Source organism: Schistocerca gregaria, chromosome 9 (genome assembly GCF_023897955.1).
Source record: "Schistocerca gregaria isolate iqSchGreg1 chromosome 9, iqSchGreg1.2, whole genome shotgun sequence".
NCBI classification, from domain to species: Eukaryota; Metazoa; Arthropoda; class Insecta; order Orthoptera; family Acrididae; genus Schistocerca; species Schistocerca gregaria.
In genome coordinates this window covers 96,663,580-96,689,316 of record NC_064928.1, presented here as the reverse complement: position 1 = coordinate 96,689,316, position 25,737 = coordinate 96,663,580, and the positions used below count along the sequence as shown (strand labels likewise).

The following is a 25,737-nucleotide window of genomic DNA, read 5'->3' as shown; positions in this document are numbered from 1 at the left end:
GGTCTTGACCGTTAGTCACCTTCGAGACTGGACTTGGTAAATTGATATTAGGAACACTTTTAAGGCTACAAAGACACCATTGTTAACATTTCACTGGGAGTGAACGAGGTCATGTTATGGGCAACAGGAAGTTGGGTGTTCCTTCTTCTATCCCGCATAAAGACTTGGCAGGAATGTAGCCAATGTACATCATTACTAGAATCGGTGCTCACGAGAATGGCCATCGACGGCCACATGGCACTACCAAGAGGGTTGACCATTGTGTTCTCGGCGTATGGTTCTGGCGCATCGTACTGCATGTGCAGCGATTCGAGCAGCAGGCGAAACCGCAGTGACACAAAGGACTCTTATAAATCGGTTCCTTCAAGGACAACGTGCAGTCCATTGACCCCAAACCCAGTCATTTTATAACCGCTTTTTTAATTAAGAACAATTCAGGCTTATTCTCATATAGGAGAGAAATGATCTATAATATCAAAAATAATTAATAGCACTGAAAAAGTTTTAATTAAAATTATCGATGTATAATCTCTCATCATAATAACGCCCGCAGGAAAGTAGCGCTTCAGGGAAATCAAGGAGGGTTTAACGCGACTAATTTTTTTCCCAAATTCTACTGTATAAACCATGCGCTGGTATTGTTAGTTCAGTTGTCTTGTTATCTGCGCTCTGAATAAGTCTACGTAGCTGCGGCTTGCGAAGTAGCGGGCATTTTCGTGTGTTATGGTACGGAAGGGGTCAGGGCAATTTTGTTAAACTGCAAGAAAATTGACTATAGTTAATTTTTATGGGACAGACTTTTGCCATAAGGCCACGGACTAAGAATATCTGAGGAAACGCGTGGGTGAGAAAAAGTAGCACTCGGTATTAAATTCTGTTACATGCTGAATAAATGATAATAGGACTTAAATTGAATACAATAACGGAACCGGACACTTATCTGTGTGAAAGTAAACGCGTATGAAGTTTGAAAGACTGTATCGACATAGTCCCTGCTATGATATCTTTGAGTGACGATTTATGAAAATCACGCACATTTTAGTTGCCGTAATTGCGCGAGAGTAATTGTAGGATCAACCCTCCTTTTGCCTCTATGCTAAACGCAATCATTCATGAGCATTTAATTATTATTGAGTGTCATTAATAAAAAACTAAAGTTATTTCCATAATTACATGTGTATTAGTAAATAAGAACTAACATCCAAAAACGTTATTAACTATCTCGTCTTCGGTGATGGAGCAACAAATGAAGGGTAATCGACTGAGCAAAAAGTTAACATTTTAACATTAATTATTAGAATGAAAACCCGAAATTTAGTCGCCGTTACAATGAAAATGTTTGTGGCTGCCCCACCTGAAATATACAGGGTGAAAAGTATTTAAACCGACTAACTCTGGGAGGTTGTAGGGGACATCAGAATAAATATTTTTCCCTCATGTCGTCATTTGTTTTCCTATGAGGAGTATTTAAATTGATAGAGGAAGAATTCTCTGGCAGCAAATTAATTAAACAAACAAAAACTTTTCCATTTTTTTATGACCAAGAGACAACACGTTAACACAACCCAATTTGAATTACAGCATATTTCCAAAAATGCCTCCATTAACACGTAAACAAAGGTTACACCGGCGGATCATGTTCTGTCTGACACGGGCAAAAACCCAAGGAGTATCCTGAATTTTTCCTGCTGCTGCTACTATCTGGGCAAGGAGATCCCCTTCTGATGCAACAGGAGTTGCCTAAACAAGGTTGCGCATCTCTCCCCACACAGAAAAGTCTCGAGGGGACATACGTGGCGATCGAGCAGGCCATGGTACAGGACCACCTCTGCCAATCCGCGTTTCTGGGAACCGTCGGTCCAGGAATCGACGCACACGACGACTGAAATGTGCCGGCGCCCCGCCATGTTGGAACCACATGCGTTGTCTTGTAGGGAGCGGGACGTCTGTGGTGTCACCGCCAGACACCGCACTTGCTAGGTGGTAGCCTCTAAATCGGCCGCGGTCCGGTAGTATACGTCGGACCCGCGTGTCGCCACTATCAGTGATTGCACACCGAGCGCCGTCACAAGCAGGTCTCGAGAGACTTCCTAGCACTCGCCCCAGTTGTACAGCCGACTTTGCTAGCGATGGTTCACTGAATAAATACGCTCTCATTTGCCGAGACGATAGTTAGCCTATCCTTCAGCTACGTTATTTGCTACCACCTAGCAAGGCGCCATTATCAGTTACTATTGATATTGAGAATCATGTACCGTCCAGACCGACGTTCGTCATTAATGGATTAAAGTTAAGTATTCCACCAGCTACGTCCGTTTTTCTAAATTCTAATTTCCTTGTCCTGTTCCAGACCTCACGCCAGCCTGCGTGAGCTAAATCGCGCGCCTTTCGGCCTCCTCTAGTAACACGGTGTTGGCTCTCCTGCCAACCACAACAATGTCTTCCAGCAATTCTGGCAATGCTCTGGCGAGAAAATTGTAATAGTGCCTGGTGCCATTTAATGGCCTAGGTAGCAGATACGGCCCAATTAAGCAGTCCCCAACATCACCCACCCGCACATTAACGAAGAACCGCACTTGATGAGCGCTAGTAACTGTGGCATGTGGGTTATCCTCACTCCAAACATATGAATTGTGCATGCTGAAGACTCCATCGCGCCCGAACATTGCTTCATCGGTAAGCAACACAGAGGATGGAAATGTAGGATGGATGCATTTCACACTGTTTCAGGTACCACTTGGGGGGGGGGGGGGGGGTAATCAACTGGTTCCATGTTGTGGACACGCTCTAAGTGAAACGGACGTAACAATTGCTCTTGAAGGACTGTTCTTACATTCGTCTCCATGTTACGTGCAATTGCACGAGTGCTGATTGAAGGATCCCGCTCCACAAGCTGCAAGACAGCTTCCTCAAATTGCAGCGTTCTTGCCGTGCGACAGCATCCCTGTCCAAGTAATCTGCTCAATGACCCGGTCTCACTCTGAGGTAGGTACACAGCAGCAAAGGTCGCACCCATGTGATGCGCTCCAACCATACCAGTGTACTCACTCCAGGTGTATCGTTCCATTAGTAAACAGAGACAATGCACTGCTACACTGGTGGACAGCAGTTGCCTACAACAGACGACAGTGTAATGCACCCTCTGACAACTGAAGATCGTAATATGGCCTCTAACGACTGAAGAGAGTAATATTGCCTCCAACGGTTTAAATAATCCTCATAGGAAAAAATGACATTAGGGAAAAAATATTTGTTTTGATGTCCCCTACAACCTAACAGAGTTTGCCGGTTTAAATACTATTCACCCTGTAGATATAAAAAACAGTCTGGCATGTACAGTAGGTAACCACATCAATAACGTATGTCAGAGAAGTCGATGACAGCAGATCGACGGAGGGTGGCTACAATTTACGGCTTCCAGTGGTGTTAAAATATGAGCTCATTGGAGAGCAGGGTGGATTGTGTTTTATGGCGAATGCTGGTTCTGCCTCGGTGCCAGTGATGGCTGTATGTTGGCTACAAGGACGCCAGGTGGAGGCTTGCTACCACCCTATCTGCGTGTTAGACACTGGACCTACACCTGGAGTTATGGTGTGGTTGCGATTTCGTATGACAGCAGGAGAACTCTATCCAACGCACCATGCCTGCAAATTTGTACGTCAATCCAGTCATTCGAGTTAGTGCTGCTATCTATGAACAACACTCCATGGGATGATTTCCAACACAGTAACGCTCGCCCACTTACTGATCTTGTAATCCAAGATGCTCTACAGAGCGTCGACATTTTGCCTAGGCCTGCTAGATCACAGATCTTGGTTTGGGTCCTCTGCCGTTCTTGATATATATATTAATGACTTGCCATTCTATATTCACGAAGATGCTAAGCTGGTACTTTTTAGCGATGACACGAGATAGCTATCACACCTGACAGACAAGAATTAACTGGTGCAATTGTAAACGATGTTTTTCAGAAAATCATTAAGTAGTTCTCTGCAAATTGGCTCTCATTAAACTTTGACAAAACACAGTATATACAGTTCCACACAGTAAATGGAATGACCCCATTAATAAATATAGACTTCGATCAGAAATCGGTAGCTAAGGTAGAATATTCAAAATTTCTAGGTGTATGCATTGATGAGGGGTTAAACTGAAAAAAAAAAAACGCACTGAGGATCTGCTGAAACGTTTGAGTTCAGCTGCTTGTGCTATTAGGGTTATTGCAAAGTTTGGCGATATACATCTGAGTAAATTATCTTACCACGCCTGTTTTCATTCTCTGCTTTCGTATGGCATCATATTCTGCGGTAACTTACCATTGAGTAAAGGAGTATTCATTGCACAAAAGCGTGTAATCAGAATAATTGCTGGAACTCATCCAAGGTCATCCTGCAGACACTTATTTAAAGAGCTAGAAATCTTCACTGTATCCTCACAATATATATATTCACTTATGAAATTTGTTATTAGCAATCCGAATGATTTCAAAACTAATAGCAGTGTACACGGCTACAACAGTAGGAGAAAGGATGATCTTCACTACTCAAGGTTAAATCTAACTGGCTCAGAAGGAGGTAAATTATGCTGCCACAAAAGTCTTTGATCACTTACCTAATAGCATCAAAAGTCTGACAGATAGCCATATAGCATTTAAAAGGAAATTAAAAGAATTTCTTAATGGTAACTCCTTCTACTCATTAGATGAATTTTTGGATATACTAAGTGGGTAATTTCCAAACCGCCTCCGCACCCTAAAAAAAAATTAAAAATATTGAGTGTCATGTAATATTTTGTATCTTGTATAGACACCTTGTATTAACCTGACACGTTCCACATCATTACGAAGTGTCGTATTCATGATCAATGGAACAAGTACTAATCTAATCTAATCTAATCTAATGTAATCTCTAATCCAGTCGAGCGTATATGGTCTAAGTAGGATGCGTAATTTTTTATGTTGGTACCGTTAAGTAGCGCTCTGAATGAAAATCGCTGACTGTGCTGTGTGCAGTCTGTGGCTGGTTGGACTCGTTGTTGCAATATTCGCTACTGTAGTGTTGGGAAATTTGATGTGAACAGCGCGTATCATTGGGCAGTTGGAGTTGAGGCGCCAGCAGAGGTGGATGTGGGGAGAGAGATGCCATAGTTTTGAGCGGATGGTCTGGACGTGTGTCCGTCAGAAAAAGGAAATTTGTTTAATTGGATGTCACAGAATTATATATACTCCTGGAAATGGGAAAAAGAACACATTGACACCGTTGTGTCAGACCCACCATACTTGCTCCGGACACTGCGAGAAGGCTGTACAAGCAATGATCACACGCACGGCACAGCGGACACACCAGGAACCGCGGTGTTGGCCGTCGAATGGCGCTAGCTGCGCAGCATTTGTGCACCGCCGCCGTCAGTGTCAGCCAGTTTGCCGTGGCATACGGAGCTCCATCGCAGTCTTTAACACTGGTAGCATGCCGCGACAGCGTGGACGTGAACCGGACTTTGAGCGAGGGCGTATAGTGGGCATGCGGGAGGCCGGGTGGACGTACCGCCGAATTGCTCAACACGTGGGGCGTTAGGTCTCCACAGTACATCGATATTGTCGCCAGTGGTCGGCGGAAGGTGCACGTGCCCGTAGACCTGGGACCGGACCGCAGCGACGCACGGATGCACGCCAAGACCGTAGGATCCTACGCAGTGCCGTAGGGGACCGCACCGCCACTTCCCAGTAAATTAGGGACACTGTTGCTCCTGGGGTATCGGCGAGGACCATTCGCAACCGTATCCATGAAGCTGGGCTACGGTCCCGCACACCGTTAGGCCGTCTTCCGGTCACGCCCCAACATCGTGCAGCCCGCCTCCAGTGGTGTCGCGACAGGCGTGAATGGAGGGACAAATGGAGACGTGTCGTCTTCAGCGATGAGAGTCGCTTCTGCCTTGGTGCCAATGATGGTCGTATGCGTGTTTGGCGTCTTGCAGGTGAGCGCCACAATCAGGACTGCATACGACCGAGGCACACAGGGCCAACACCCGACATCATGGTGTGGGGAGCGATCTCCTACACTGGCCGTACACCTCTGGTGATCGTCGAGGAGACACTGAATAGTGCACGGTACATCCAAACCGTCATCGAACCCATCGTTCTACCATTCCTAGACCGGCAAGGGAACTTGCTGTTCCAACAGGACAATGCACGTCCGCATGTATCCCGTGCCACCCAACGTGCTCTAGAAGGTGTAAGTCAACTACCCTGGCCAGCAAGATCTCCGGATCTGTCCCCCATTGAGCATGTTTGGGACTGGATGAAGCGTCGTCACACGCGGTTTGCACGGCCAGCACGAACGCTGGTCCAACTGAGGCGCCAGGTGGAAATGGCATGGCAAGCCGTTCCACAGGACTACATCCAACATCTCTACGATCGTCTCCATGGGAGAATAGCAGCCTGCATTGCTGCGAAAGGTGGATATACACTGTACTAGTGCCGACATTGTGCATGCTCTGTTGCCTGTGTCTATGTGCCTGTGGTTCTGTCAGTGTGATCATGTGATGTAACTGACCCCAAGAAAGTGTCAATAAAGTTTCCCCTTCCTGGGACAATGAATTCACGGTGTTCTTATTTCAATTTCCAGGAGTGTATAATGACTGTTGAACACTATTAAGGTAAATACATTGTTTGTTCTCTATCAAAATCTTTCATTTGCTGACTATGCCTATCAGTAGTTAGTGCCTTCAGTAGTTTGAATCTTTTATTTAGCTGGCAGTAGTGGCGCTCGCTGTATTGCAGTAGTTCGAGCAACCAAGATTTTTGTGAGGTAGTAGTAGTAGTAGTAGTAGAGGGGTTTTGGGCGCACGACAGCAAGGTCTTCAGCGCCCGTTCAGTAACATAGTGAGACGGGTGTCAAGAAAAATCCCAGAACAGGAATATAAAACGGAACAGAAAACATGGGTAACAATCGTTGAAAAACATGTTCTCACCCACACCAAATCGTGGGATGAAGCAGAGCGTCAGCAGTAAAACATGGACAACACAGGAAGAAAATGATAGAGGAAGCTAAAACAATGTAGCAGATGGAAGTGGTTGGCTGACCGCAAGGAAAAAAGGGGAGTAGTCAGCCACTCTGCAATACACTAAAACCTCCAGCCTAAAATTTTAGGCCAGAGTCCAGACACATCACAAAACTTAAAAACCCTAGACGCGCACGTCTCATCATTAGCTAAAACAGAAGGCAGATCCCCAGCAACTTGTGCTTCTGCCCGTGCATCACGGTATAAAATGCAGTCTGTTAAAATGTGCCGGACAGAGATGTGCACACCACAAGCATCACAAAACGGAGGATCCTGCCGCCGTAATAAAAAGCTATGTGTGAGAGGACAGTGCCCGATCCGAAGACGTGTGAGGGCCACCTCCTCCCGCCTGAGCAACCGGCAGGAGGAACGCCACGGCCGAGTGGTTGACTTCATCAACTGCAGCTTATTGGCCGTCACTGCCAGCCATTCGTCCTCCCACAACTCCATGCACTTCCTGTGGAGTGCAGCGATGACTGACTGCAAGCGAATAGGACACTGGACCACATCCTGCTCTCTGCAGGCCTCCTTGGCAGCCGGATCAGCCTGTTCATTGCCCCAGATGCCAACTTGACCAGGCACCCAGCAGAAGGATACTTCTGTACCCCGCCGTTGGAGCAAGTACAATTGGTTATGTATCAGCTGGACCATCGCCTCAGTCGGGTATAGGTTCTGCAGTGATTGTAAGGCACTAAGAGAATCGGAGCAGAGAAGAAATCGATCGCCCCGAACACGATTCATCTGCTCCAGTGCGTTCAGAATCGCGTGGAGCTCCGCTGCGAAAACGGGTAAGTGATTTATGAAAAGTATAGGTTATTGTTAATCCGCTAAGGTCGCAGGTTCGAATCCTGCCTCGGGCATGGATGTGTGTGATGTCCTTAGGTTAGTTAGGTTTAAGTAGTTCTAAGTTCTAGGGAACTGATGACCTCAAACGTTTAAGTCCCATAGTGCTCAGAGCCATTTGAACATTTTTTAAAAATCAGAATAAGTAAAAAGGGGAATATCTGGGTACGTTCAGTTTTGTTCAGCTGTCTGAAAATCAAATAATGTAAGATGTTTCCAGCACTGTAATTTTTAATTTTTTCTGAGGGGACGTTTCAATGGGACATCATCGGGCAATAACCGCACAAACGCAGCTTCGTCCACAAACACCATCAAGTATCTCTGTGTTGACTGACCAACTGCAACAGGCATGGAACTCCGCCCCAAAAAACGAGCGAGGTGGCTCAGTGGTTAGCTCACTGGACTCGCGTTCGGGAGGACGACGGTTCAATCCCGTCTCCAGCCATCCTGATTTAGGTCTTCCGTGATTTCCCTAAATCGTTTCAGGCAAATGCCGGGATGGCTCCTTTGAAAGGGCACGGCCGATTTCCTTCCCCATCCTTCCTAACTCGAGCTTGCGCTCCGTCTCCAATGACCTCGTTGTCGACGGGACGTTAAACACTAACCTCCTCCTCCTCCACCCCAAAATCTGACATCCGGCACCTATAGAACACAATGCGTGCCCTTTTGCATTCAACATTCTGACAGTCACACCAGATATTAATGTATCAGCATTTCACATTTGGAATGATTTATATCTCACTTGCATTAGCCTGTGACCTTGCAGTGTTACCTAGAAATATACATTCTGAAATTTCATTTGTATTAACTATCTTTTAGTGTTGTCAATTTTTCCTCAGTACAATTAGTCACAACCAGGAGACATTACCGTAAAACCCTCTTAAGCATGATAAATGACTCAGTTTAGCGTGGAAGAGATTCCACTAATGAACAGACCTGGCATAACTATGAAACTGCACGGATGTTGACAGTTACAGTTCATTTAGGGACCAAATAGTCCCAGACGTTTGTAGAGGTTGCCATCAGGTGTTTTTGTGTGCTAGTCAAGTTTAGATGAGGTGCATCAGTGTTCGTCAGACCAGAAATGTATGTGTGTTCCCAGTGAATATGGGTACTGTCGTTGTAGAAGGCAGGAGTGTGAACAGCAAACACATCATGAAGATGTAAAAGAAAATCTTGAAAAAAAAAAAACAACCCTGGTTTATGGCTATGGTAACCTGAATGAGCGGACCTAAGTCATAGTACAAAAAAAGTCTCCAATGCTTCACAGAACCACCTTCCATAGACTGCGTGTTAAATTCATTGAGCCTTCAGTGCACTTGGCACCTTGTACCGTTCCCAGAGACGTAAAATTATCACTCTCCTTCTTTCTGCGAGTTTTTTTACATCATACGCTGTCTCTCGGATTCAAGTTTCCGTCTCCTTCTATCCTGCCAATCCCCTTCTTGCATGGCCCTGCCCTGCATCGCAAGCCTCACTACACTGTTCCAAAGTAAATGGGGTCTTCCTCTTTTTCTGTGTCGTGGAGGTCTCCAGTGCCGCAGTTTAGAGGACTAACTTTCCTTTGGCATTCTTCTTAGGTATCCACGCCATGTTAACCTTTTACTTTCAGTTGTGTCTACAATATCATTTATAACTCCCATCTGTTCTCATACCTCTTCATTTCTTATTCTTGTTACTTCACAACGTTGTCTCCAAAACTCCATTAAAATTGCCTTTAATGTCTTCTCATTGACCCTGGAGACATACCACAGTTCAGCACCATACCGAGCAATGCTCTCAACTATAGTTTCTTATGTCCTCCTATTCAAATTATTTTAACATCGTTTTACTCCAAATAATGGAGTGCAACTAATAATTGTCACCATTTCCTTTCCTGTCCTCTGCTTTGTTTCCTCGTTTCCTTCTTGATCCAAAATAAGTTTCACTAAATATTTATATGAACGTCTACTCTTCACTATAGATCCATCACAATATCTTTTCCTATCCCTCTGACAACCAAGTGTTCAGTCTCTGAAAAATTAATTTCCATGATCCACTGTTCATTTTCTTCTTTAAGCTTTCTTAATATAGAATACACATCCTCTCCTTCCTTGGCGAAGATGACCTGATTGTCAGAGAATTTCAGGGAGAAAAAAACCTCGTCATCTACTTTAATTCCCATGTTATTTCACTTCCTTTTCCAATTCTTCAGTGCTTCGTTTAAAAATATTTTAAAGACAACCTGCACTAAACAGTATCCTTGTATTAGTCCTTTGCTAAACTTAAGTTTTTGTGGTAATAGCTTCACAACTTTAATATGACAAGTACTATCTGAATACAGAGATCTAACGGTCTATACATAACATGTGTGACTGTTCTGGTTTTTCATCGCTTCCCACGTCCTAGAAAGTGGTACACTGTCATAGGCTTTCTGTAAGTATGCAGAAACCATGTGTATCTCCAAGTTATGTGCCAGTCTATTGTCAGTCTAATGCTGCAAATAATCGATACAGACCTTCCTGTCCGAAAGCCATGTGTTCTTCTACTTTCTCAATTTACTGTATAGTCTCGATGACGAACTGCGGACTGTGATACCTCGATAATTTGCCCAGTCATCCTTGCCTTCTGTTCAGATATGTTTATGCTGAACCCTACTTTAAGCTACTCAGGAATTTCCTCTCCACTAAGACAAAGGTTAAATAGCTTTGCAGGATGTTCGAATTGCACGTTTATTCTGGCCTTCAACAACTCCATATATAAAGCTCCCCGTCCTGGTAATCTGCCACCTTTGAATTGCTTAGCTGTATTCTGTACATCCACGTTATCGCATGTGCCGTGTTCGCTGCCTGCAAAGTCGTGAAATTCGGATCGATCATCTTTAAACTGTTCTTCATAGTGTACCTTCCATCTATCTAGGTGTGGTGTGCGTACTGTAAGACCTTCAGTACACACACCATCAGATTATTTGACTTGTCGCTCTAACGAAGTAGGCGAGTGTAAGCAATATGTCTCGTGGTCTTATCGTGGCGTCTTTATCTTCTGCCGTTAGGTCAGACGATAGAAATGCCACTTGCACGCTGAAGTAGCAGATTGACGGTGACCAACTTTAAACAGAACTTGATTAATTTTCACACACATTTATTAAAATAATAACAAGCACAAAAATTGCTTAACTTGGTTCTGGATGCTATTTACAATTGACAATCTGTAGTTCCTAAGGTATTGGTACGTCAATCTTATTCTAACACATATCTCTGATACTTGACAAAAGTGTCTATACATTTATGTTCATGGTTATGTACAGGAATATGGTAATCTTATTAGGCGCAGACTGAAACTTGACTATAGACTCATACAGACTAATGTAGACTGGTACAGACTAATGGAGACAAATGCAGACTGACTAATCGGTCTGTACACTCGTTATAATACCTCGCACATTCATGTATCACTGCACGAGTGTGATCCATGAGGAGAAAAGTTTCTATGTTAACAGCAATCTCATTGGCTGCGTTACATATTAATACGCGGATCGGCGGAAGCAGAATTGGGTCCATCTCTATGGCAGCGCCATCTCGTAGTGTGGAGACGGACGAGCACCTGCGCTGTTGTGCTTAGCGAGGCGCGCTCTAGTGGGAAAGCTGTGTATGCGCTGGCTACGTGGAACTATGTACACAACACTAGGCTTAGCTGCTGTACAGTTATACTACTAATTTCATTAATTCTTAGTTGTTAGATGACCTTCCATGCTTATTTGGACTTTGAACTCCTATGCAGTTATTAATTTCTTCATATTTAAAGTTCCACATAGCAGTTTTTGCTCTAATTACTGCTCCCCTCAGTCTCTAATAACTACTTCTATAATCGGTCTCATAAGCCATTTGTTACAGGCCTCCTTTTGCTCCCCCACATTTGTGGCAATGTATGAATGACAGTGGGGGAGAGTGTTACACCCTGGAACACTTATCAGACTGTCATCACTACCCAGCTGTGGAATAGAATTTTAATATATTTTATACTTCCATTTTTAAATGATGGACATCACTTTTAATGTGCTGTAGTCATGTTCTGCAACTATGATAACTGCTCTAGAAAAATAATTTTTTTCCAAACGCAGAGTTACATGCCTAGGAATGAGTAAAACCTCTGTCAGAAACAGACCTTGAAGAGAGAACAGTACCGACCGACCGCCGTGTCATCTGTAGCGCATAGGTTTCTTTGGATGTAGATATGGAAGGACATGAGGTCATCTTTGCACTACCGTGGTCGTTGTCAGTATACAAGACCGGAACCATTACCTCTCAGTCAAATAGCTCCTCAATTTGCCTCACAAGCTCTGAGGCACCCACTTTCCAACAGCACTCGGCAGACCTGGGTGGTCACCCGAGCCAGCCAAACACGGCAGCAGTTAATTTCAGTGATCAAATGGGAGCCAGTGTTATCTCTGCAGCAAGGGTGTAGAATTCTAGCACCAACTACTCTATTGAAATTCAAAAGTGTCGCAGTCAAGAAAGTTTTGTCGACGCTGTATTTAATATACTCTCTGTTATATTATTTTCTATTTCAGCCTAATAACCAGTAAGCGACATTGGGTCTAGTGGAAGTATTACCAAAAATCAGTTACAAGTTGAACACATTTTAAAACAGAATTTATTCAAAACTAACACAGATTTCTGTCTTCAAGACAAGTAAAATTGTTAATACATTAAAGAAACCCAGTTCTTTTGGAAATGTCATACGTTCCGAGGTAGAAGGGCTTGTTCCATTTCAAGGTTCGAGAAGGTGCAGAGAAGAAGACGTATGGCTTGGCTGCCCACACGCTATGTAACCAGTTTTAAAAATGTATGGATAATTTTACTCACCATGAAATCCTGCAACCGAAAAATTAACAGTGTCTTCAAAATAATCTAAGTAATTTATGTTTGCAGACCTTAAATGTGTAGAACTAAAATTATTTAGCAATTATACACAAAACACAATTTTCATTCTCAAAACAGAAAAGAAAATTCTGGGAAATGCTTATGGCTGTCTGTTGTGCGGAGTCCCTGATGTGATTCTAAAACCGGTCACTTGATTAAAACGTGGACCAGGAAACATAATATGTTGCTAGGTACACTAGATACAACATTCTCCCCTAGAGACTAAAGAGGAATACCATTTTTTTAAAATCGGGCATCACAGAGGAATTTTGAAGATTAGAGGGGTAGAATGAGTAACTAATGAATAGATAGTGAATGAAATCGATTGGAAAAGAGCTTCTTGACACTAACAGAAGGACTTAGTTGGTAGGTTACATCTCAGGGCATCAAACAATAGCTAATTTAGTGAAGAAGGGGACTGTGGTGGTGAAAACTATAGAGGCATACAAAGGGTTGACTAAAGTAAGCAGATTCAGAGTTGCTTTGAAGTGGTCTTGGACTGAGGAATATAACAAGGCAGCAGGTGATACAAACATGGATACACAGTTACGCAATGAACACACATTTGTATGCGTGTATCCATGTCTGTCTCTCTCTAGGTTTTGCTCACACACACACACACACACACACACAGACACAGACACACACACACACACACACACACACACACACACACACACACACACACACACACTATTGTAAACACACGACAGTAATTTGTGGACCGTCACATACATGCCAGATTACCACTAACTCCAACGCATTGATGTAACTGCACACAAGATAACCAGGCAGAGTCAACAGAGGAGAAGCAATGTGTAGCGAAACATTTACGGGCAAGATTCTTCTCCCCTGAGTTCTAGGGGATTGATGACAGAAGTCACATAGTGCTCAGAGCCATTTGGAAACAAGAATCTGGTGGTCGCCTGTTGGCGTATTGCTGTCGTGAGTGGTTGTAGGATGGTTGAAATAAGGAGGAGGTCGTATGGTATTGGACGATCACGTCTCATCACAAAACGTATAGGTTAGAGGATCACTCACTGTGCAGTCCAGGATAGGCAGCAGTCTGACGATAGTGTACAATGCTGGTGCAGGCAGCAGTGTTCCAGAGCAGACTGTTGAGAGGTCATTGTTGAACATGGAGCTCCTCATCACACGATCCTTGCATGTTCCTGTTCTGACTCAACGACATCGTCAATTATGATTGCAGTGGACACAACATCACTGAGTTTCCTCCAAGGATCAATAGAAACAAGTCGCCTGTCGAATAAATCACATTCCTTTTACACCAGGTCGATGTTGGGTCCTTCCTCCAGGGGAACGGCTGCACGGAACACGTACTGCTCCGCAGATGCAGGCCGGCAAAGGCACAGTTACGCTATGGGACACACTGAGTTGGGTTCCATGTGATCTGTGGTGGTAATCCAAGGCATCGTGACTGCAGTGAACTACATAAACATTTTTGCAGACCAGGTGCATCGCTTCATCCTTGGAGTCTTGACCTATGGCGATGAAGCATAACTACCCCTAATGAAAGGCCAGAATTTCGCTAGAGTGGTTTGAGGGTTATTACAGTGAATGGCATCGATGTCCTGGCCATCAGATGTGCCTGATCTGTACCTGTTGGAACACATATTGGGCACCAACTACGTGCCTTTAAACCACCATCCGGTGCATAGACATCGAATATAATAGTGGAATACTGTCAAGGGCTTGTAGAACCCATGTCAAGCCCCAATATCTACTATAGTGCGTATTAAAAGGGGAAGAACATGCTATTAAATGGCTCATCGGTGTGTAATCGACTTGTGCCAGCACTTTTTACAATCTTGGAAGCACTTCTGGAACAACACTTTTCGTTGTGGTCTTCAGCTCCTCCAGCGGTTCTGTTTTTATCTCTTCATTGGTGGCAAAAAGACGTCCATTCACGGTTCTCTTCAGCCTAGGGAATGAGAAGATGTTGGAGGGAGTCATGTATGGCGAATACGTTGCCCGAGGCAACTACCGGTTTTGTTTTTTGCCAAAAAATCACGAAAAAGCGTTGAGGTGTGAGCCGGAGTATTATCGTGATGCAGTTTTGCCATAATTCTGGTCACTTTCTTTGGGCTGCTTCATGCAAACGGCTCATAACTTCCAGGCGATATTCCTTATTGACCGTACAATCCTAGGGGAGGATCCCATTGCGATCAAAGAAAGGAACGCATGATAAAGTATCCAATTACGATCAAAGAAAGTAACGCATGATAAAATATCCCATTGCGATCAAAGAAAACAGTGAGAAAAATCTTCACGTGTGATCGAACTTTTTGCGGTCTTGTTCTTTCAGGTAGTTTCCACTGGGACACTGAGCTTTGGTTTCAACGCCATACCCAAATACCCAGATATTATTGAAATGGAAGAGGATGTAGATGAAGATGAAATGGGAGACACGATTCTGCCTGAAGAGTTTGACAGAGCACTGGAAGACCTGAGACGAAACAAGGCCCCGGGAGTAGACAACATTCCATTAGAACTACTGACAGCCTCGGAAGAGCCAGTCCTGACAAAACTCTACCATCTGGTGAGCAAGATACATGAGACAGGTGAAATACCATCAGACTTCGAGAAGAATGTAATAACTCCAATCCCAAAAAAACCACGTGTTGACAGATGCGAAAATTACCGAACTATCAGTTTAATAAGTAACAGCTGCAAAATGCTAACGCGAATACTTTACAGACGAATGGAAAGCCGACCTCGGGGGAAGACCAGTTTGGATTCCGTAGAAATGTTGGAACACGTGAGGCATACTGACCCTACGACTTATCTTGGAAGCTAGATTAAGGAAAAGCAAAACTACGTTTCCAGCATTTGTAGACTTAGAGAAAGCTTTTGACAATGTTGACTGGAATACTCTCTTTCAAATTCTGAAGGTGGCAGGGGTAAAATACAGGGAGCGAAAGGCTATTTACAATTTGTACAGAAACCAGATGGCAGTTATAAAAGTCGAGGGACATGAAAGGGAAGCAGTTGTTGGGAAGGGAGTGAGACAGGGTTGTAACCTCTCCCCGATGTTATTCAATCTGTATATTGAGCAAGCAGGGAAGGAAACAACAGAAAAATTCGGAGTAGGAATTAAAATCCATGGCGAAGAAATAAAAACTTTGAGGTTCGCTGATGACACTGTAATTGTGTCAGAGACAGTAAAGGACTTGGAAGAGCAGTTAAACGGAATGGACAGTGTCTTGGAGGGAGGATATAAGATGAACATCAACAAAAGCAAAACGAGGATAATGGAATGTAGTCGAATTAAGTCGGTGAGGGTATAAGATTAGGAAATGAGACACTTAAAGTTGTAAAGGAGTTTTGCTATTTGGGGAGCAAAATAACTGATGATGGTCCAAGTAGAGAGGATGTAAAATGTAGACTGGCAATGGCAAGGAAAGCGTTTCTGAAGAAGAGAAATGTGTTAACATCGAGTATAGATTTAAGTGTCAGGAAGTCGTTTCTGAAAGTATTTGTATGGAGTGTAGCCATATATGGAAGTGAAACATGGACGAAAAATAGTTTAGACAAGAAGAGAACAGAAGCTTTCGAAATGTGGTGCTACAGAAGAATGGTAAGTTAGATGGGTAGATCACATAACTAATGTGGAGGTATTGAATAAGGTTGGGGAGAAGAGGAGTTTGTGGCACAACTTGACTAGAAGAAGGGATCGGTTGGTAGGACATGTTCTGAGGCATCAAGGGATCACCAATTTAGTACTGGAGGGCAGCGTGGAGGGTAAAAATCGTAGAGGGAGACCAAGAGATGAATACACAAAGCAGATTCAGAAGGATGTAGGCTGCAGTAGGTAGTGGGAGATGAAGAGGGTTGTGCAGGATAGGGTAGCATGGAGAGCTGCATCAAACCAGTCTCAGGACTGAAGACCACAACCACAACAATCCAGATACCCATCATTCCTCACCTGTTATAACTTTCTCTACAAGTTCTGGGTCGTTGTCGACTTCATTCGGCAATTCCTGGGCAATGTCTACACTACATCGTTTTTGGACGAAATTCGACAGTTTCGGAACAAACGTTGCTGCTACACGTTTCATGCCTAAAACATCCAAAAATATTGGTGGCATGAGGCAAAGGATGTGCCCACATGATCATAAACCTCCCTGAAGGTGATCTGGCAATTTTCCAGAACAATTTTCTTTGCTGCTTCGACACTGTCTCCAGTAACTAATGTGCTAGGACATTCAGTGTGGTCGTCGTCTTCAGCGTCCTCTACACCTTCTTTGAAACGTTCATACCACGCGTAAACTCTTTGGATTAGTCATAGCGGATTCGCCAAATGCCACAGTGAGCATTTCGAATCAGGGGCTATACTTTATTCCGCTTTTAAAGCAAAATTGAATGCAAATTCTCCGATCCAACTTTTTTGAGAGTAAAAATTCGCCTAGCACTCGAAAATGCATATAACTTTTCCTCCCTTCAACAGAAAACTAAAATTCAAAACAGCTAAAAATGCACATATAAATCAGGAGCATTTGTACCAACAAGATAAATAGGAAATTGAAAGTCCGATGTATACAGCCCGTGAAACTAAAAAATTCCCGTTACTTTTTTATCACACGACATATGCGTGGCGTCCGCTGCATCATCCATAATCTGAAATCTCTTCCTCCCTCGCCGCCTCTTTCCTTCCACACACCCTTCAAGACTGTTTTTATAACACCCTCTTTTATTCTTAATATACGTCCAATCCAGATTCGTTTCTTTCTTTTCAACTGCATCCAGTAAGCGTCTAGGTATACCGTCCTTTATTAGTAATAAAAACGTCCTGGGTTCGAAACCAGCCACAGCTAAAATTTTGGTTAATAATCAGTATTGGTGACTTCTTGCATAATAAGTGACCCTCATTCTGCCAACGGCTTTGTCAAGGTTCAGGGCAGTCTTTTGCCCTTGCGGTGGAAAAATTCCCTTAAAAAGTGAAGAATCACTAATGATCAATGGCATGAGGATGCAGAAGGCAATGGAAACCATTGAATTAATGAGACTCAAAATGTAACCACGGGACATGTAGCCTGTAATTGAAAAAGTGTCATGATGATCGCAAAGGCTCCTGATTTCCGAGATGTGATTGCCAAAGGGAGAGGGGGGGGGGGGGTGACTATAAGAAAAAGATCGGATAACCAGCGAAAGGAGCGAGTAGGGGCGTGGAATGGCAGCAGCTTGAACGTGGTAGGGAAGCTATAAAATCTGAAAAGGGAAATGCAAAGGTTCAGTTTAAATATAGTATGGGGCAGCTTAGTGAAATGAAAAGGAGACAAGGATTTCTGTTCATATGAGTATTGGGTAATATCAACAGTAGCACAAAATGGTATAACGGGAGTAGGAGAACGATAGTTCAGGTATATATGCCAACGTCGCAAGCTGAAGATGAAGAGACAGAAAAAGTAAGATACTGAAGGGATAATACAGTACGTAAAAAAGCACAAGTGGTTCATCGGGACCATCCGACCATTGTTTCATCCTCAGCTATGTGGATAGGAGGGGCGTATGGACAGCAAACCACTCTCCCGGTCGCTTTGATGGTTTTCTTTGACTGGAGCCGCTACTTTTCGGTCGAGTAGCTCCTCAATTGGTATCACTGAGTGCACCCTGCAAAACGGCAACATCGCATGGTAGCCCAGATGGTAACTCATCCAGGGCCACCCACGCCCGACAGCGCTTAACTTCGGTGACCTGATGGGAACCGCTGTATTCACTGTGGCAAAGCTGTTGCCCAAGACATACCGTACAGAGAGGTGCAAATCTAATCATTATTGGGGACTGGATCCAGCTGTAGAGGAAGAAGTAGAAGAAATCGTTACAGGATAATTTTGGCTTAGGACAAGGAAAGAGAGAGGAGAAAGAGTAATTGAGTTCTCTATTAAATTTCAGTTAGTAATAGCGGATACTCTGTTCAGTAACTACAAGAGGAGGAGATATATTTGGAAAAGGTTAGGTGACAGGGGAAGGTCCCAGTTAGATTACATCATGGTCAGACAGTTTCCAAAATCGAATAATGGATTGTAAGGCTTACCCAGTAGCAGATATAGACTCAGATCACAATTTGGGAATAGCACAATATGCAGTATAGTTCGAATGGACATATCTAAAAAGGGTAAGCACAGAAGTTGGAAAGCAAAACGTAGGTACAAAGAAGACAATTGCGAAGAAACCAGGGATACCAGAGGAAATGCTTCCGTTAACAGATGAAATAAGGAACCACAAAAACTTCCAGGGAATTTCAGGAATGCAGAAATACCAGTCACTGAGGAATAAAATAAACAGAATGTGCAGGGAAGCTAAACCGGCTGCATGAAAAGTGTGAAGAAATCGGAAAGAAATGATTGTCGGAAGGACTGATACCATACAGGAAAGTCAAAACAACGTTCGCTGAAGTTAAAGGCAAGGGTGGTAAAAAAAAAAGACCTGCCGTCTGGTGCAGTTCTTCGGCGACTTGCGTGTAGATGGGGGATGAGATGATGATGATAAGAGACAACATAACACCCAGTCTGTGAATGGAGAAAATCTCCAAGCCAGGTGGGTATCGAACCCGGTCCTCTTGACTTAACAGTCCGTCGCGCAGACCACTCAGCTATCGAGGCGGACCAGGGCAGTAAAATTAAGAAGGCAACGCGAATCCCACTGTTAAATACAGACAGATGAGTGGGCATGTGGAACGAGTACAAGGAAGGCCTCTATGAGTAGGTCGATATGTCTGGAGTAATGGAAGAAGGAACAGGAGCCGATTTAGAAGAGATAGGGGCTCGAGTATTAGGATCAGAATTTAAGAGAGCTTTGGAGTACTTAAGATCAAATAAGGCAGAAGGGATATATAACATTCTATCAGAATGACTGAAATTATTGCTAGATGTTGGAACAAAACAACTAGTCACGTTGGTGTGTGGAGTGTATGGAGTCTGTCGACATATCATCTGACTTCCGGAAAAATATCAATTCCGAAGACTTTTTAAGAGCTGAATAATGCGAGAGTTATCGCACAATCAGCTTAATCACTCATTCACTCAAGTTACTGACAAGAATAATATACAGATGAATGGAAAAGAAAATCGAGTATGTGTGATATGACGATTACTTTGGCTTTAGGAAAGGTAAAGGCAGCTGACAGGCGCTTCTGACATTGCTGTTGACAATGGAAGCAAGACTAAAGAAAAATCAAGACACGTTCATAGGATTTGTCGACCTGGAAAAACGGTCTGACAGTGTAACATGGTGCAAGATGTTCGAAATTCCGAGAAAAATAGGGGTAAGTTATAGAGAGAGACGGGTAATACACAACATGTGCAAGGGCCAAGAGGGAACAATAAGAGTGAACGATCAAGAACAAAGTGCTCGGATTAAATTGAGTGTAAGACAGGGATGTAGTCTTCCACCCCTACAGCTCATAGTACACATTAAAGAAGCAATGATGTAAATAAAAGAAAGGTTGAGGAGTGGAACAAAATTCAAACTGACAGAATATCAGTGATAGGATTCGCTGCAGAATAACAATGTCATCAGCGAATCCAATCACTGATATTCTGTCAGTCTGAATTTTGTTCCACTCCTCAACCTTTCTTTTATTTACATCATTGCTTCTTCAATGTATACAATGAACAGTAGGGGCGGAAGACTACATCCCTGTCTTACACTCAATTTAATCCGAGCACTTCGTTCTTTATCGTTCACTCTTGTACGCTGTTATGTTTTCTTATTGGTAATGCCACGTAGCGTCCTGTATGAAACTCACTGGCTGTGCAGTGTGCAGCCTGTGGCTAGTTTGCATTGTTGTCTGCCATTGTAGTGTTGGGCAGCTGGATGTGAACAGCTCGTAGCGTTGCGCAGTTGGAGATGAGCCGCCAGCAGTGGTGGGTGTGGGGAGTGAGATGGCGGAGTTTTGAGAGCGGATGATCTGGACGTGTGTCCATCAGAGACAGTAAATTTGTAAGACTGGATGTCATGAACTGATATATATATTATGACTTTTGAACACTATTAAGGTAAATACATTGTTTGCTCGCTATCAAAATCTTTTATTTGCTAACTGTGCCCGCCAGTAGTTAGTGCCTTCAGTAGTTTGAGTCTTTTATTCAGCTGGCAGTAGTGGCGCTCGCTGTATTGCAGTAGTTCGAGAAACGAAGATTTTGTGAGGTATAGGTTAATGTTAGTCAGGGCCATTCTTTTGTAGGGATTTTTGAAAGTTAGATTCCGTTGCGCGAAAAATATTGTGCGTCAGTTTAGTGTTGATCAGGATAGGTAAAGAGCGAAATGTCTGAGTACGTTCATTTCTGTTCAGCTGTTTGAAAATCAAATAATGTAAGAGGTTTATCAGCACAGTAATTCAATAATTTTTCTAAGGGAATGTTTCAAATTCAAACTGACAGAATATCAGTGATAGGATTCGCTGATGACATTGCTATCCTGAGTGAAAGTGAAGGGGAATTGCATGAAGTTCTGAATGGAATGGACAATCTAAAGAATACGGAATACAGACTGAGGGTAAATCGAAGAAAGACGAAAGCAGTAGGAATCCCTTCTACCATTACAAAATGTATCAATGCGCGGTCTTTCCCGCTCTTTTCATAAAATGTATCCATACGCGGTCTCTCCCGCCCTTTTTAAAATTTTATCAATTTGCGGTCTCTCTTGCCAACAATACTTTGGTGCAGACATTCCCTACTACCACAATTATTTCCAACATGACAAATATTAATTATTACTACTTAATCCTATTAATAAAATATAAACATCTTTCATAAATTATGGTTTGACAATAGACAATAGAAGTATATACGTCTTACACAGATTAACTTATTCGTTACTGTAAACCATAAGTGTTTAGTTGACAGCTTTTAGATTAGGGTGATTGTTTTTAGTACTCATGTTGCCGACTTCACACTTAGTCAATTGCCACTTTTGGCTCCATGCGTATGTCTTGTCTAAGTCATTTTGCAATCGGTTTTTATCATCCGATGCCTTTATAAGACGGTAAATGGCGGCATCAGCTACAAACAATCTGAGTTGGCTACATCCATACTCCGCAAGCCACCTGACGGTGTGTGGCGGAGGGTACCCTGAGTACCTCTATCGGTTCTCCCTTCTATTCCAGTCTCGTATTGTACGTGGAAAGAAGGATTGTCGGTATGCTTCTGTGTGGGCTCTAATCTCTCTGATTTTATCCTCATGGTCTCTTCGCGAGATATACGTAGGAGGGAGCAATATACTGCTTGACTCTTCGGTGAAGGTATGTTCTCGAAACTTTAACAAAAGCCCGTACCGAGCTACTGAGCGTCTCTCCTGCAGAGTCTTCCACTGGAGTTTATCTATCATCTCCGTAACGCTTTCGCAATTACTAAATGATCCTGTAACGAAGCGAGCTGCTCTCCGTTGGATCTTCTCTATCTCTTCTATCAACCCTACCTGGTGCGGATCCCACACTGCTGAGCAGTATTCAAGCATTGGGCGAACAAGCGTACTGTAACCTACTTCCTTTGTTGTCGGATTGCATTTCCTTAAGATTCTTCCAATGAATCTCAGTCTGGCATCTGCTTTACCGACGATCAACTTTATATGATCATTCCATTTTAAATCACTCCTAATGAGTACTCCCAGATAATTTATGGAATTAACTGCTTCCAGTTGCTGACCTGCTATTTTGTAGCTAAATGATAAGGGACCTATCTTTCTATGTATTCGCATCACAATACACTTGTCTACATTGAGATTCAATTGCCATTCCGTGCACCATGCGTCAATTCGCTGCAGATCCTCCTGCATTTCAGTACAATTTTCCATTGTTGCAACCTCTCGATACACCACAGCATCATCTGCAAAAAGCCTCAGTGAACTTCCGATGTCATCCACCAGGTCATTTATGTATATTGGGAATAGCAACGGTCCTATGACACTCCCCTGCGGCACACCTGAAATCACTCTTACTTCGGAAGACTTCTCTCCATTGAGAATGACATGCTGCGTTCTGTTATCTAGGAACTCCTCAATCCAATCACACAATTGATCTGATAGTCCGTATGCTCTTACTTTGTTGATTAAACGACTGTGGGGAACTGTGTCAAACGCCTTGCGGAAGTCAAGAAACACGGCATTTACCTGTGAACCCGTGTCTAAGGCCCTCTGAGTCTCGTGGACGAATAGCGAGAGCTGGGTTTCACACGACCGTCTTTTTCGAAACCCATGCTGATTCCTACAGAGTAGATTTCTAGTCTCCAGAAAAGACATTATACTCGAACATAATACGTGTTCCAAAATTCTACAACTGATCGACGTTAGAGATATAGGTCTATAGTTCTGCGCATCTGTTCGACGTCCCTTCTTGAAAACGGGGATGACCTGTGCCCTTTTCCAATCCTTTGGAACGCTCCGCTCTTCTAGAGACCTACGGTACACCGCTGCAAGAAGGGGGGCAAGTTCCTTCGCGTACTCTGTGTAAAATCGAACTGGTATTCCATCAGATCAACAACAGCAGAGGGACTATAACATATCGTTCGGGAACGCCAGATGTTACATCTGTTTTACTCAATGACTTCCCGTCAATTATTACTAACCGTGTCCTTTCTGACTGGAAACAACGAATCCAGTCACACAACTGACACAATACTCCATAGGTACGTAATTTGGTCAGAAGTTGCTTATGAGGAATGACGTGCAAAGCCTTCTGGAAATCCAAAAATATGGAATGAATTTGACAGCCCCTGTCAATAGCACTCACTACTTCGTGAGAATAAAGAGCTTGTATTTTACAAGAACATTTTCTGATTCCGTGTTGGCTTTTTGTCAAGAAATCATTTGCTTCGCGGTAATACATTAGGTTGGGCCACAGTGTATGTCCAGAATCCTACTTCAAAACGACGTTAGCGATTTGGGCCTATAATTCAGCTGATTAATCCTATTTCCTTTCTTGGGTGTGCTGTGACTTGCGAAACTTTCATTTTAGGCATGGATCTTGTGACGTGCGTGCTAAGTATGGGTCGCAGGTTCGAATCCTGCCTCGGGCATGGATGTGTGTTATGTCCTTAGGTTATAGTTAGGTTTAAGTACTTCTAAGTTCTAGGCGACTGATGACCTCAGATGTTAAGTCCCATAGTGCTCAGAGCCATTTGAACGAATTTGCTAAGTAAGGAGCTGTTGTATCAGCGTACTCTGCAAGGAACCTAACAGGTACAGAATCTTGACCAGAGGCCTTGCCTATATTAAGTGGTTTGAGCTGCGTGGCTACGCCGAGGATATATACTTAGGTTACTCATGTTTGCAGTTGTTCTCGATGCGAATTCTGGAAAGTCTACTTCGAGAAATCTCCAAGTTGAATTTTGCATGGTCGATATTTTCGGTATCCATCTTGGTTTGGTATGAAGAAGTTCATTCCTTTCGAGATCCTTTGTTACGTTTGAGTCCAGAAATATTCCAGGATTTTAGAACGGATGACATCACTGAGTTAGACGGTAGTCTTATGGACCACTTCTGCCGCCTTTCTTCTAGACGACGGTAACCTGTGATATTTTCTAATCTCTTGACACAGCTTTTTATTCGAGACATCGACAGCATATTATGGTTAAAAAGTGAGCTATCCCAGCTGTAAGTTCTGTATAAAGTCTGACATAAATTCTATTGGATCGAGGAGCCTCGTTTAATTTTAGCGACTTTTGGTGTTTCTAAACTCCAAAGCTGCTTCACCAAAACTTCGGACTCTCTTCTTGCGCTACTAAAGATGGCCGCAAAACCTTAAAGTGGGAACATTGGATTACTGGGCGCCGCTGGATATCCTTACTAGCACCATTTGCTGCTGAACTGTTAGTAATGGCTGTTCTCTTCTATTTTCAGGCTGAAGCACCCGACCTGAACGATGGCTGGATTCTGGAAGATTGTTGGACGGCTGCTCTTGAACGAGATGATGAACCAAATGGCAGAAAGTGTGTTCGAAAGGATGGACCCTAAGCAGGCGAAGATGTGCAAACTGCTCTGCAAACTCAGAGGTGCAGTTGGCAGGATGAGTCTTACTGGGGGACAAATCAACAGATTGATGCAAGAGTTGACCCTTTTCTTGAATAACGAAAAGGGTAACTTTGGGCAAAGTCTGAAGATGATTGTCGAGTCTTTGACGGTGGCGAGGGATGCTTTTGAGGAGTATGAAGAGATTCAGGAATTGATTGATGACATCAAGAGAGAGTGGAAATATTACCAAACTGGAACGTATGAGTTCTGAAAGTTTAAGTCTTTGTACTGATTTTAATGAAAACGTTTACTCGTTCCATAGTCCACTAATTCATTTACCATCTGTATTAACCCGAATATAAATAAAAAAAAATACAAGGAACTAATACAAGACTCTTTTCTGGCATACAGCTCCTGTATATGATAGCAAAGCAGAAACTGCATGAACAGTTCAATTACAAAACATTACAATAATATAGCCTCAAATTAGTAATTATCAAAATTTCAAACTTAGCGCATAACATTTTATTGAAGAACACGAATCAGTTTCAATTGTTGATCAAAAAAAATTAAGAACTGGAAAACCACAACGTAGAGAAAATTCTGAGCTGAATCTCTCAATTGATTTAAGATAAAGCAACAATTTTTTTCTTTTTTTCGAGCTCCAATAATTTGGCTGAAACGTGAATCTGTGTTGCTTGTGTGTAAATGAAATGAAAAATGCAACAAATGTCATCTCTTTTGAAAAATGGGTCTCACATTTGCAATAATGTTTAGAATACAACACGAATAAGGAAACCATATTCATTTGATATTGCTGTAATTTATTTGAAATTTGAATCTAGTGAACCGAAGTGCAATTAATGTAATGGAAGGAACTTATTAAGTTCTTCTGGAATGTAAAATTCATGATCCCGTAAACGTCGCAGAGGCAACATACGAAATCCGAGATCTGATGAATAAAACT

At 43.0% G+C, this 25,737-nt stretch overlaps 1 long non-coding RNA gene across 4 annotated transcripts in view; it reads left to right on the top strand.

Annotated features, from left to right (window-relative positions):
- LOC126291806 (uncharacterized) overlaps window positions 1-25,152 on the top strand; it is a 62,317-nt gene extending 37,165 nt beyond the window's left edge. For all 4 annotated transcript variants that reach the window (XR_007551880.1, XR_007551878.1, XR_007551879.1 and 1 more), the window contains one exon: window positions 24,660-25,152. This is a non-coding gene — a long non-coding RNA (uncharacterized LOC126291806). The remainder of the gene's footprint in view (window positions 1-24,659) is intronic.
- Window positions 25,153-25,737: the final 585 nt, after the last annotated feature.